This window comes from Phyllobates terribilis, unplaced genomic scaffold (assembly GCF_046119375.1).
Source record: "Phyllobates terribilis strain yellow unplaced genomic scaffold, ASM4611937v1 Scaffold_11__3_contigs__length_659146591, whole genome shotgun sequence".
Taxonomy (NCBI): Eukaryota; Metazoa; Chordata; class Amphibia; order Anura; family Dendrobatidae; genus Phyllobates; species Phyllobates terribilis.
Window position 1 is genome coordinate 408,183,458 of NW_027362771.1, and position 13,614 is coordinate 408,197,071.

The following is a 13,614-nucleotide window of genomic DNA, read 5'->3' on the forward strand; positions in this document are numbered from 1 at the left end:
TCTATACAGACCTCCATCAGGTTGCAAACTGAATATCATTTTTTTCTGCATCTACCTCTGAAAAAATATTTGGGCTTCTAGCTGTGTGTGGGACTTGTTCTATTAGTCCATCTATACTGACCTCCATCAGGTTGCAAACTGAATATAATTTTTTTCTGCATCTAGCTCTGAAAAAATATTTGGCCATCTAGCAGTGTGTGGGACTTTCTCTATTAGTCCATCTATACTGACCTCCATCAGGTTGCAAATTAAAAATAATTTTTATCTGCATCTAGCTCTGAAAAAATATTTGGCCTTCTAGCAGTGTGTGGGACATTCTCTATTAGTCCATCTATACTGACCTCCATCAGGTTGCAAATTAAAAATAATTTTTTGTCTGCATCTAGCTCTGAAAAAATATTTGGCCTTCTAGCAGTGTGTGGGACTTTCGCTATTAGTCCATCTATACTGACCTCCATCAGGTTGCAAACTGAATATATTGTTTTTCTGCATCTACCTCTGAAAAAATATTGGGCTTCTAGCTGTGTGTGGGACTTGTTCTATTAATCCATCTATACAGACCTCCATCAGGTTGCAAACTGAATATAATTTTTTTCTGCATCTACCTCTGAAAAAATATTTGGGCTTCTAGCTGTGTGTGGGACTTGTTCTATTAATCCATCTATACAGACCTCCATCAGGTTGCAAACTGAATATAATTTTTTTCTGCATCTACCTCTGAAAAAATATTTGGGCTTCTAGCTGTGTGTGGGACTTGTTCTATTAGTCCATCTATACTGACCTCCATCAGGTTGCAAACTGAATATAATTTTTTTCTGCATCTAGCTCTGAAAAAATATTTGGCCTTCTAGCAGTGTGTGGGGCTTTCTCTATTAGTCCATCTATACTGACATCCATCAGGTTGCAAATTAAAAATAATTTTTATCTGCATCTAGCTCTGAAAAAATATTTGGCCTTCTAGCAGTGTGTGGGATTTTCTCTTTTAGTCCATCTATACTGACCTCCATCAGGTTGCAAATTAAAAATAATTTTTTGTCTGCATCTAGCTCTGAAAAAATATTTGGCCTTCTAGCAGTGTGTGGGACATTCTCTATTAGTCCATCTATACTGACCTCCATCAGGTTGCAAACTGAATATATATTTTTTCTGCATCTACCTCTGAAAAAATATTTGGGCTTCTAGCTGTGTGTAGGACTTGTTCTATTAGTCCATCTATACTGACCTCCATCAGGTTGCAAACTGAATACAATTTTTTTCTGCATCTACCTCTGAAAAAATATTTGGGCTTCTAGCTGTGTGTAGGACTTGTTCTATTAGTCCATCTATACTGACCTCCATCAGGTTGCCAACTGAATACAATTTTTTTCTGCATCTACCTCTGAAAAAATATTTGGGCTTCTAGCTGTGTGTGGGACTTGTTCTATTAGTCCATCTATACTGACCTCCATCAGGTTGCAAATTGAATATAATTTTTTTCTGCATCTAACCCAGCCAATAGTTTTGGCCTAATACCACAGTTTGGCCACTCAGCTCTGCTCCGTTCCCATCCATTGTTTTTTTGTGCAAACAACTCCAGAGTTGTGAATTAGTTAACCACCAAAATGAGTGGAAAAAGGCCTGCTGCTGGTGGAAAGGGGAATAGGCGTGTTGGGAAGGGGAAAAAATGTTGTGTCCGTGGGGTAGGTTTTAAAGCAACAGTAACATCTGCAGATGAAAGACCATCTTCCAGCCAAACTAAAATGTCTACTTCTTTTAGCGGACAATGTGATAAGATCCCTTTCTTACGGCCACGCCAATCGCTACAAATTCCAGATGAGGCACAAAAACAGCAGGTGCTTCAACGGATATCAAGTGCTCCTTTAAGTGGGCTCTCCTCCACATCAACTTCAACATCACAAATACTCCAGTCCTCAAAGGTGTCACCCCAATCGCACTTGCTTCCTCACAGCTCCCAAATCTCCAGCTGCCCGTCTGAGTATGAGGTAGAACAGATGGTTGAGTCTGCAGAGCTGTTTACTCATACTATAGCCTGGGAATCAGAGGTCGACTCCAGCGTTTCTGTGAATCCAGACGAGGAAATGATCTGCACTGATGCCCAGAATCTTTATGAGTCGGATCCAGGACCAGACGCAGAAGGTTCTGACCATAATGTAGACCCTCATTCCCAAACTGTAACTCCTGTTGGTGGAGACAATGAGGAAGACGATGATGAGACTCAAATACCTGATTGGAGCGACAACTTTAGTTTTTTGTCAGGGAAGGAACAGGTTGGCTCTGAGGACGACGGGTGTGATAACGCACAGGGTGATGATGATGAGGTTGGAGATCCCACTTACTGTCAACCCACAGTCAGCCAAGAGATGAGGTCAGCAGAGAAGGTGGAGGAGGATGAAAGTGACGACGAGGTCAGGTTGCGCCTTCCTGGACAGAGACGTAGTACTGGAAGCACGTCAACAACTGCATCCTCAAACACAACTCTGCCTCTCACCACAAGTCGTGGTGGCTCTTCTGGACGCATGGGTGCTAAGCCTTGCATAGCCTGGGCATTTTTTCAGATCGATAAAGATGACCCAACTCGTGTTATCTGTAACATTTGTCAGAAAAAGCTAAGTAGAGGCCAAAAAATACATAGTTTGAGTACTTCATGCATGAACCGGCACATGGACATGAAGCATAAGTTGCAGTGGGAAGCTCAGTGTGCTACAATGCGGCCTAGCCGGCCGGGCCAACCACCGTCTGCCATATCTTGTGCATCCGCGGCCTCTTCATCCTCTGTGACTGGGGGGACAGCAGTCACACCTGTTTTGGGGCGCAGACCTGCCACCTCTTTACCCGCAACAGCCAGCGTGATTGGCAGGTCATCATTTTCTTTGGAGGTGGTAACACCAGCTGGTGTTGAGCGCTGTCCGACATCGATAGCACCACCTTTGGATCAAGGCAACCTAACATGTCCGCCTGCATCTTCCTCACAGACCAGCAGTTTGCCGGGGACACCCTTATCAACCCCGTCTAAGCACAATAGCCAGCCCTCGGTCCCTCAGATGTGGACAAGTAAAAGACCATTTCCTCCTAGCCATGAGAAAGCTAAGAGGTTGAATTTCACCATCTGCAAGCTCTTGGCTACAGAAATGCTGCCTTTCCGCCTGGTGGACACAGAGGATTTTCGAGACCTTATGTCCGTCGCAGTGCCCCAGTACCAGATGCCCAGTCGGCACTACTTCTCAAAGAAAGGTGTGCCTGCGCTCCACCAGCATGTCGCACACAACATCACCGCTTCTTTGAGAAACTCTGTGTGTGACAGGGTGCATTTCACCACAGACACTTGGACGAGTAGGCATGGACAGGGGCGTTACATGTCGCTGACTGGGCACTGGGTAACTATGGTGACTGCAGGACAAGGGGCTGCTGTCCAAGTCTTGCCGTCCCCACGAGTTGTGCGTCAATCCTCTTTATGTCAAAGTTCCTCCACTGCTTCTGCCTCCTCAACCTCCTCTCGGTCTTCCAACTGTACCCAAAGCCTGTCTGCTCATGCCACAAGCTTTCTAACTGCGCAGAAGAGATCCTGCACACCCCCTTACTATGCTGGCAGTAGGGCTCAACGTCATCAGGCGGTTTTTACTTTGAAATGTCTGGGAAATGTGAGTCACACAGCTGAGGAGTTGTGGTCAGCTCTGGAGAACCAATTTCATGAATGGTTGTCTCCACTGGACCTGAAACCAGGGAAGGCCGTGTGCGACAATGCTGCAAACCTGGGTGCGGCCCTTCGCCGGGGCAATGTCACACACGTGCCTTGTATGGCTCACGTGTTGAACCTGGTTGTCCAGCAATTTTTAGCCCACTATCCCAGACTAGATGGCCTTCTGCAGAGCGCACAGTCGCTGTGTGCTCACTTCCGCCGTTCGCATCCCGCAGCTCAGCGACTTACATCTCTACAGAAGTCGTTGGGCCTGCCACTTCACCGGCTAAAATGCGATGTGCCTACCCGGTGGAATTCAACTCTGCACATGTTACAGCGACTGTGGCAGCACCGACAAGCCCTGGTGCAATACGTTCTGACGTATAGCCTGGGCCAAAGAGATCCAGAGGTGGGGCAAATCACGCTGGAGGAGTGGTCTCAGATCAGGGACCTATGCACCCTTCTGCACAGTTTTGAAATGGCGACGAAGATGTTTAGTGCTGACGATGCCATTATCAGCATGACTATTCCGGTGATTTACATGCTGGAGCACATGTTAAACAGAATTCGGAGTCAGGTGGTGGCACAAGAGGAGGTGGAGGAAGTAGAGGAGGAGGAGTTGTATGCGGAAGGGCTAACATCTGCAAGGTCCAGACGGTCGGCAGCACCAAGGCGGCAGGCATGTGAGGGTGGGGGAGATGGTTTTACCAGGGCGCATGGTAGCAGCCAAACTAGTGAGGAAGGTGCAGAAGCCCAGGAAGCAGTGGAGGACGAACTGATGGAAGACTCATCAGATGAGGGAGACCTTGATCACATTTCTGTTGTGTGAGGTTGGGGGGAGAGGACAGAGGAAGGAAGCATGATTGTTACCTCGCCACCAACACAACAGGGACTTGGTGCTCCTGGATGCCCAACACACATGAGTGCCTTCTTGCTGCACTACCTGCAACATGACCCTCGAATTGTGAGAATTAGAAATAATCCTGACTACTGGGTTGCCACACTGTTAGATCCCCGGTACAAAAGTAAATTTGCAGAAATTATTCCTGCCATAGAAAGGGATGCACGCATGCAGGAGTATCAGCAGAGACTGTTGCAGAATCTTACATGTGCTTTTCCACAAAACACCAGTGGTGCACGTAGTGAATCTCACAGTTCCAACTTGCCACCCGTGGGACCGTCAAGTGTTCAGCACTCAAACCATAACAGAACCACAGTATCTGCTGGTAACATCAATTTTGCGGAATCATTTCACCACTTTTTTAGCCCATCATTGCAAGGCCACAGGAGACAAGAAGTCTGACACATAGTTAACGCCTAGAGACGATGGTACAGGAGTATCTCCAAGTAAACATTGAAGCCATGACTGTGTCACTGGACCCTTGCTCTTTTTGGGCTTCCAATCTGGATAAATGGCCGGAGCTAGCCACTTACGCCTTGGAGATCTTGTCATGCCCCGCAGCCAGCGTTCTGTCTGAACTAGAGATGAGCGTTGTTCTACTCGAACTGTTCGCCAATCTCAAATTCGAGCTGTTTTGGGCGGTGTTCGAGCCGTTCGGCGAACACGAACAATTTGAGAAAAATTCGACTGATCGAGGTTATGTTCGATAACTGTTCGTGCACCAAAATCATAACTGGATTTTTTCTCAGTAATGATGAAAATTAATGTTAATATGCAGTTTGAGTGTACAGCGGGGTGGGGGAGGGGCAGGGGATGGATCTCTGCAGGAACAATGAAGATCTCCATTTTTTTATTCTCTTTCCCTCATTTACAGTGGGGAGGTGCAATCTGTCAGCCTATCAGCAGCGCACACACGGAGCGAAGTGCTTTTTTTCACACAAGCAAGGGCATGTGTCATTGGCAGTGTATGTCACATGTCCTTGCCCTATAAGACCAAGCCATTTTCCCCGTCGCCACTATTTTCTCACTGCTGCAGCTCCGTGTTAGATGGCACCGCTGTTGCTGTGTGCGCTATACCTTGTTAATTTCAAGCCAATTTTCGCACAAATCTACAGATAGCTTGGGAGTAGGGAATAGTTGTGATTACAGTCCTTTTAAGGACTAGGTTACAGCATTTCCTACGACTTTTATCAGGCAGGTCTGTGCTCTTAAATAGATAGATTGTGGGAGTAAAGACTAATTGTAATTGGAGTCCTTTTCAGGACTAGGTTACATCAGTTCCTATCAGTTTTTGCCAGGCAGGTCTGTGCCAGTGCTGTGCAAGTTTTTTTCACAGCATTTGGCTGAATCTAGCAAAGCTAATCCTTTTTGGCCTATTGCAGAGTGTGTTAGTCAGTGGAGTAGCCTATCTGTGTTGCAAGATATACCACCTATGTATAGAATACCAATTTTTTTACTGCACCTAGTGAAGTAAAATCTTTTGGGCATAGTACCATTCTATTAGTCCATCTATACTGACCTCCATCAGGTTGCAAATTGAATATAATTTTTTTCTGCATCTAGCTCTGAAAAAATATTGGGCTTCTAGCTGTGTGTGGGACTTGTTGTATTAGTCCATCTATACTGACCTCCATCAGGTTGCAAACTGCATATATTTTTTTCTTCATCTACCTCTGAAAAAATATTGGGCTTCTAGCTGTGTGTGAAACTTGTTCTATTAATCCATCTATACAGACCTCCATCAGGTTGCAAACTGAATATATTTTTTTCTGCATCTACCTCTGAAAAAATATTGGGCTTCTAGCTGTGTGTGGGACTTGTTCTATTAATCCATCTATACAGACCTCCATCAGGTTGCAAACTGAATATATTTTTTTCTGCATCTACCTCTGAAAAAATATTGGGCTTCTAGCTGTGTGTGGAACTTGTTGTATTAGTCCATCTATACTGACCTCCATCAGGTTGCAAACTGAATATATTTTTTTCTGCATCTACCTCTGAAAAAATATTGGGCTTCTAGCTGTGTGTGGGACTTGTTGCATTAGTCCATCTATACTGACCTCCATCAGGTTGCAAACTGAATATATTGTTTTTCTGCATCTACCTCTGAAAAAATATTGGGCTTCTAGCTGTGTGTGGGACTTGTTCTATTAATCCATCTATACAGACCTCCATCAGGTTGCAAACTGAATATATTTTTTTCTGCATCTACCTCTGAAAAAATATTGGGCTTCTAGCTGTGTGTGGGACTTGTTGTATTAGTCCATCTATACTGACCTCCATCAGGTTGCAAACTGAATATATTGTTTTTCTGCATCTACCTCTGAAAAAATATTGGGCTTCTAGCTGTGTGTGGGACTTGTTCTATTAATCCATCTATACAGACCTCCATCAGGTTGCAAACTGAATATATTTTTTTCTGCATCTACCTTTGAAAAAATATTGGGCTTCTAGCTGTGTGTGGGACTTGTTGTATTAGTCCATCTATACTGACCTCCATCAGGTTGCAAACTGAATATATTTTTTTCTGCATCTAGCTCTGAAAAAATATTTGGCCTTCTAGCAGTGTGTGGGACTTTCTCTATTAGTCCATCTATACTGACCTCCATCAGGTTGCAAACTGAATATATTTTTTTCTGCATCTACCTCTGAAAAAATATTGGGCTTCTAGCTGTGTGTGGGACTTGTTCTATTAATCCATCTATACAGACCTCCATCAGGTTGCAAATTGAATATAATTTTTTTCTGCATCTAACCCAGCCAATAGTTTTGGCCTAATACCACAGTTTGGCCACTCAGCTCTGCTCGGTTCCCATCCATTGCTTTTTTGTGCAAACAACTCCAGAGTTGTTAATTAGTTAACCACCAAAATGAGTGGAAAAAGGCCTGCTGCTGGTGGAAAGGGGAATAGGCGTGTTGGGAAGGGGAAAAAAGGTTGTGTCCGTGGGGTAGGTGTTAAAGCAACAGTAACATCTGCAGAAAAAAGACCATCTTCCAGCCAAACTAAAATGTCTACTTCTTTTAGCGGACAATGTGATAAGATCCCTTTCTTACGGCCACGCCAATCGCTACAAATTCCAGATGAGGCACAAAAACAGCAGGTGCTTCAACGGATATCAAGTGCTCCTTTAAGTGGGCTCTCCTCCACATCAACTTCAACATCACAAATACTCCAGTCCTCAAAGGTGTCACCCCAATCGCACTTGCTTCCTCACAGCTCCCAAATCTCCAGCTGCCCGTCTGAGTATGAGGTAGAACAGATGGTTGAGTCTGCAGAGCTGTTTACTCATACTATAGCCTGGGAATCAGAGGTCGACTCCAGCGCTTCTGTGAATCCAGACGAGGAAATGATCTGCACTGATGCCCAGAATCTTTATGAGTCGGATCCAGGACCAGACGCAGAAGGTTCTGACCATAATGTAGACCCTCATTCCCAAACTGTAACTCCTGTTGGTGGAGACAATGAGGAAGACGATGATAAGACTCAAATACCTGATTGGAGCGACAACTTTAGTTTCTTGTCAGGGCAGGAACAGGTTGGCTCTGAGGACGACGGGTGTGATAACGCACAGGGTGATGATGATGAGGTTGGAGATCCCACTTACTGTCAACCCACAGTCAGCCAAGAGATGAGGTCAGCAGAGGAGGTGGAGGAAGATGCTAGTGACGACGAGGTCAGGTTGCGCCTTCCTGGACAGAGACGTAGTACTGGAAGCACGTCAACAACTGCATCCTCAAACACAACTCTGCCTCTCACCACAAGTCGTGGTGGCTCTTCAGGTCGCATGGGTGCTAAGCCTTGCATAGCCTGGGCATTTTTTCAGATCGATAAAGATGACCCAACTCGTGTTATCTGTAACATTTGTCAGCAAAAGCTAAGTAGAGGCCAAAAAATACATAGTTTGAGTACTTCATGCATGAACCGGCACATGGACATGAAGCATAAGTTGCAGTGGGAAGCTCAGTGTGCTACAATGCGGCCTAGCCGGCCGGGCCAACCACCGTCTGCCATATCTTGTGCATCCGCGGCCTCTTCATCCTCTGTGACTGGGGGGACAGCAGTCACACCTGTTTTGGGGCGCAGACCTGCCACCTCTTTACCCGCAACAGCCAGCGTGATTGGCAGGTCATCATTTTCTTTGGAGGTGGTAACACCAGCTGGTGTTGAGCGCTGTCCGACATCGATAGCACCACCTTTGGATCAAGGCAACCTAACATGTCCGCCTGCATCTTCCTCACAGACCGGCAGTTTGCCGGGGACACCCTTATCAACCCCGTCTAAGCACAATAGCCAGCCCTCGGTCCCTCAGATGTGGACAAGTAAAAGACCATTTCCTCCTAGCCATGAGAAAGCTAAGAGGTTGAATTTCACCATCTGCAAGCTCTTGGCTACAGAAATGCTGCCTTTCCGCCTGGTGGACACAGAGGATTTTCGAGACCTTATGTCCGTCGCAGTGCCCCAGTACCAGATGCCCAGTCGGCACTACTTCTCAAAGAAAGGTGTGCCTGCGCTCCACCAGCATGTCGCACACAACATCACCGCTTCTTTGAGAAACTCTGTGTGTGACAGGGTGCATTTCACCACAGACACTTGGACGAGTAGGCATGGACAGTTGCGTTACATGTCGCTGACTGGGCACTGGGTAACTATGGTGACAGCAGGACAAGGGGCTGCTGTCCAAGTCTTGCCGTCCCCACGAGTTGTGCGTCAATCCTCTTTATGTCAAAGTTCCTCCACTGCTTCTGCCTCCTCAACCTCCTCTCGGTCTTCCACCTGCACCCAAAGCCTGTCTGGTCATGCCACAAGCTTTCTAACTGCGCAGAAGGGATCCTGCACACCTCCTTACTATGCTGGCAGTAGGGCTCAACGTCATCAGGCGGTTTTTACATTGAAATGTCTGGGAAATGTGAGTCACACAGCTGAGGAGTTGTGGTCAGCTCTGGAGAACCAATTTCATGAATGGTTGTCTCCACTGGACCTGAAACCAGGGAAGGCCGTGTGCGACAATGCTGCAAACCTGGGTGCGGCCCTTCGACGGGGCAATGTCACACACGTGCCTTGTATGGCTCACGTGTTGAACCTGGTTGTCCAGCAATTTTTAGCCCACTATCCCAGACTAGATGGCCTTCTGCAGAGGGCACGGTCGCTGTGTGCTCACTTTCGCCGTTCGCATCCCGCAGCTCAGCGACTTACATCTCTACAGAAGTCGTTGGGCCTGCCACTTCACCGGCTAAAATGCGATGTGCCTACCCGGTGGAATTCAACTCTGCACATGTTGCAGCGACTGTGGCAGCACCGACAAGCCCTGGTGCAATACGTTCTGACGTATAGCCTGGGCCAACGAGATCCAGAGGTGGGGCAAATCACGCTGGAGGAGTGGTCTCAGATCAGGGACCTATGCACCCTTCTGCACAGTTTTGCAATGGCGACGAAGATGTTTAGTGCTGACGATGCCATTATCAGCATGACTATTCCGGTGATTTACATGCTGGAGCACATGTTAAACAGAATTCGGAGTCAGGTGGTGGCACAAGAGGAGGTGGAGGAAGTAGAGGAGGAGGAGTTGTATGCGGAAGGGCTAACATCTGCAAGGTCCAGACGGTCGGCAGCACCAAGGCGGCAGGCATGTGAGGGTGGGGGAGATGGTTTTACCAGGGCGCATGGTAGCAGCCAAACTAGTGAGGAAGGTGCAGGAGCCCAGGAAGAAGTGGAGGACGAACTGATGGAAGACTCATCAGATGAGGGAGACCTTGATCACATTTCTGTTTTGCGAGGTTGGGGGGAGAGGACAGAGGAAGGAAGCATGATTGTTACCTCGCCACCAACACAACAGGGACTTGGTGCTCCTGGATGCGCAACACACATGAGTGCCTTCTTGCTGCACTACCTGCAACATGACCCTCGAATTGTGAGAATTAGAAATAATCCTGACTACTGGGTTGCCACACTGTTAGATCCCCGGTACAAAAGTAAATTTGCAGAAATTATTCCTGCCATAGAAAGGGATGCACGCATGCAGGAGTATCAGCAGAGACTGTTGCAGAATCTTACATGTGCTTTTCCACAAAATACCAGTGGTGCACGTAGTGAATCTCACAGTTCCAACTTGCCAACCGTGGGACCGTCAAGTGTTCAGCACTCAAACCGTAACAGAACCACAGTATCTGCTGGTAACATCAATTTTGCGGAATCATTTCACCACTTTTTTAGCCCATCCTTTGCAAGGCCACAGGAGACAAGAAGTCTGACACATAGTCAACGCCTAGAGACGATGGTACAGGAGTATCTCCAAGTAAACATTGAAGCCACGACTGTGTCACTGGACCCTTGCTCTTTTTGGGCTTCCAATCTGGATAAATGGCCGGAGCTAGCCACTTACGCCTTGGAGATCTTGTCATGCCCCGCAGCCAGCGTTCTGTCTGAACGTGTGTTCAGCGCTGCTGGTGGTGTGCTGACAGATAAGCGCACGCGGCTCTCCACTGATAATTTAGACAGACTCACATTCATAAAGATGAACAAATCATGGATCCGAAACGACTTTTCTACCCCTGTGTCATCCTGGGGAGAGTAAAAGCTTGATGATTGGTTAAAATCACCCTACCAACCGTTTTAAGCTTTCAAATTACTAATCATGTTTATCTGTATCTTGGCTGGAAAATAATTTGGGCTTTGTAGCAGTGTGCAGCACTGATTCTATTAGGCCATCTATAATAAGCTCCACCAGATTTAAAATTACTAATCATGTTTATCTGTATCTTGACTGGAAAATAATTTGGGCTTTGTAGCAGTGTGCAGCACTGATCCTATTAGGCCATCTATACTAAGCTCCATCTGATTTAAAATTAATAAAAAATTTTAGCTGCATCTAGCCCGGAAAATAATTTTGGGGTTCCGAGATGCGCAAGACACATAAGTGCCTTCTTGCTGCACTACCTGCAACATGACCCTCATATTGTCAGAATTCGAAGTAATCATGACTACTGGGTTGCCACACTCTTAGATCCCCCAAACTTTTCGATCAACCTTTTCATTTTAATAAAGACCAAAAAATGGTCATTTTTGAAATTATAAGCATTAGCAGGTTATTAGAAACTGAAATCAAACAGTATTCAACTCAAAGCTTTATTCTAGGTGATGTTACATTTTCACATAGGACCCCTTGTTCGAAAGGAGCTTACGAACTCTCTCGTCCATTGAATTTGTCAGGTTTTGGATGGTTTCTGCTTCAATTGTTTTGCATGAGGACAGAATACCCTCCCAGAGCTGTTGCTTAGATGTGAACTGCCTCCCGCCATCATAGACACTCCTTTTGATGATGCTCCAGAGGTTCTGAATGGGGTAGAGGTCAGGGGAGCATGGGGGTCACACCATAAGTTTGTCCCCTTTTATGCCCATATCAGCCAGAGATGCAGATGTTTTATGTGCAGCATGAGATGGTGCATTATCATGCAAAAAAATGATCTTGCTGTGAAATACACGGTTCTTCTTCTTGAACCATGGCAGGAAGTGCTGTTTGAGAAAATCCACATACATTATGGAGTTCATCTTTAGCGCCTTCAGGGATCCTAAAGGGGCCGACAATCTCTCTCCCCATGATTCCAGCCCAAAACATTACTCCACCTCCTCCTTGTTGGCGCTGTAGCCGTGTTTGCGTGGGGTGTCCATCAACCAGCCATCCTCCACTCCATCCATCTGGACCATCGAGCGCTGCACGGCACTCATCCGTGAACAAAACAGTTTTGAAATCAGTCTTCATGTAATGTTTGGCCCACTGGAGCCGTTTCTGCTTGTGTGAAGTGGATAGAGGAGGTCGACAGGATGGCGTATGCACAGCTGCAAACCTCTGAAGGACCCTGCATCTTGTTGTTCGGGGGACGTTGGAGGCACCAGCAGCTTCAAAAACTTGTCTGCTGCTATGACAAGGCTTTTTTGCCGCTGCTCTTTTAACCTGACGTAATTGCCTGTAGGAAAGAGTCCTCAATTTGCCCTTATCAGCACGCACACGTGTGTACTGTGAATCAGCTACACACTTCTTGATTGATCCTTATAAAAGCTTTTTAACTGCAGCAGCTTTAGTGGACGCTAATGGAGCTGGAATTACGCGGCTGCTGGCATGAGACTTGCCCTCCAATAGATCCTTGTAAATGGATTTAAAGTGTATTCATTCAAATTAGAGAGACAATTTAAATTAAAAAGCTTAGAGCTGCCTCCACCACAGGGGGGCTCGCTCGACCCACCAGCGGACAGGCACCAGTATTGGGAGAGGGGGGCTGGCCGTCAGGGTTCACCGCGGCTCTGGCACAAACCCGGCGACACGGAGGTGGCACGGGCAGGAGCGGACTGAACGTGTCGGCTTCTCACTTTTTGGATTTTAGAAGGGCATGACATGCCTATATCTGTGTCTCTCCCTCCTTTTACTCCTCCACCTCTTTTCTTTTCGCATGACTATATGTACTTGTCACTTTTCCATGTGTTAGTTGTGTCTTCTGAGCAGTTTGTCAGCTTTTGGACACCTTTGAAGGTGTTTTCTGTGTGTTTCTATGTGTTTTTGTTTGCCTGCCATTGGTTTTAACGGTGTTCGAAGGTGTTCGACGAACAGTTCGGCGAACACACGGGTGTTCGACGAACCGAACTCGAACACTATGGGGGTGGCTCAACACTAGTCAAAAGACATATTTGCATAATTAATTTGCACATGTTTCAAAAACGGCAAAAACATAGTACTTTAACAAAGAACCAAACAAATTGTGATGGAAAACATACACTTCAGACACAATACAGATCAAAATACTGTTATAGATATAGAGGGCAGAAGCCAGAAAAAGTCTAGTGCGAATGTGACTGGGACTATACATAGCGCATACTTGCATACTTGCATTCACATGACAGCCGCTCCCAGCGCCATCACTGAAGAATCCCCACAGCTGGCAGTGCACGCAGTGTGAGGCTTCGCAAGTCTGCAGTCTCATAGGATGACTGCAGACTTGTAGTCTAAGGCTGGACAACCCCTTAAGAGCAAATCATTGTGGTGCTAAC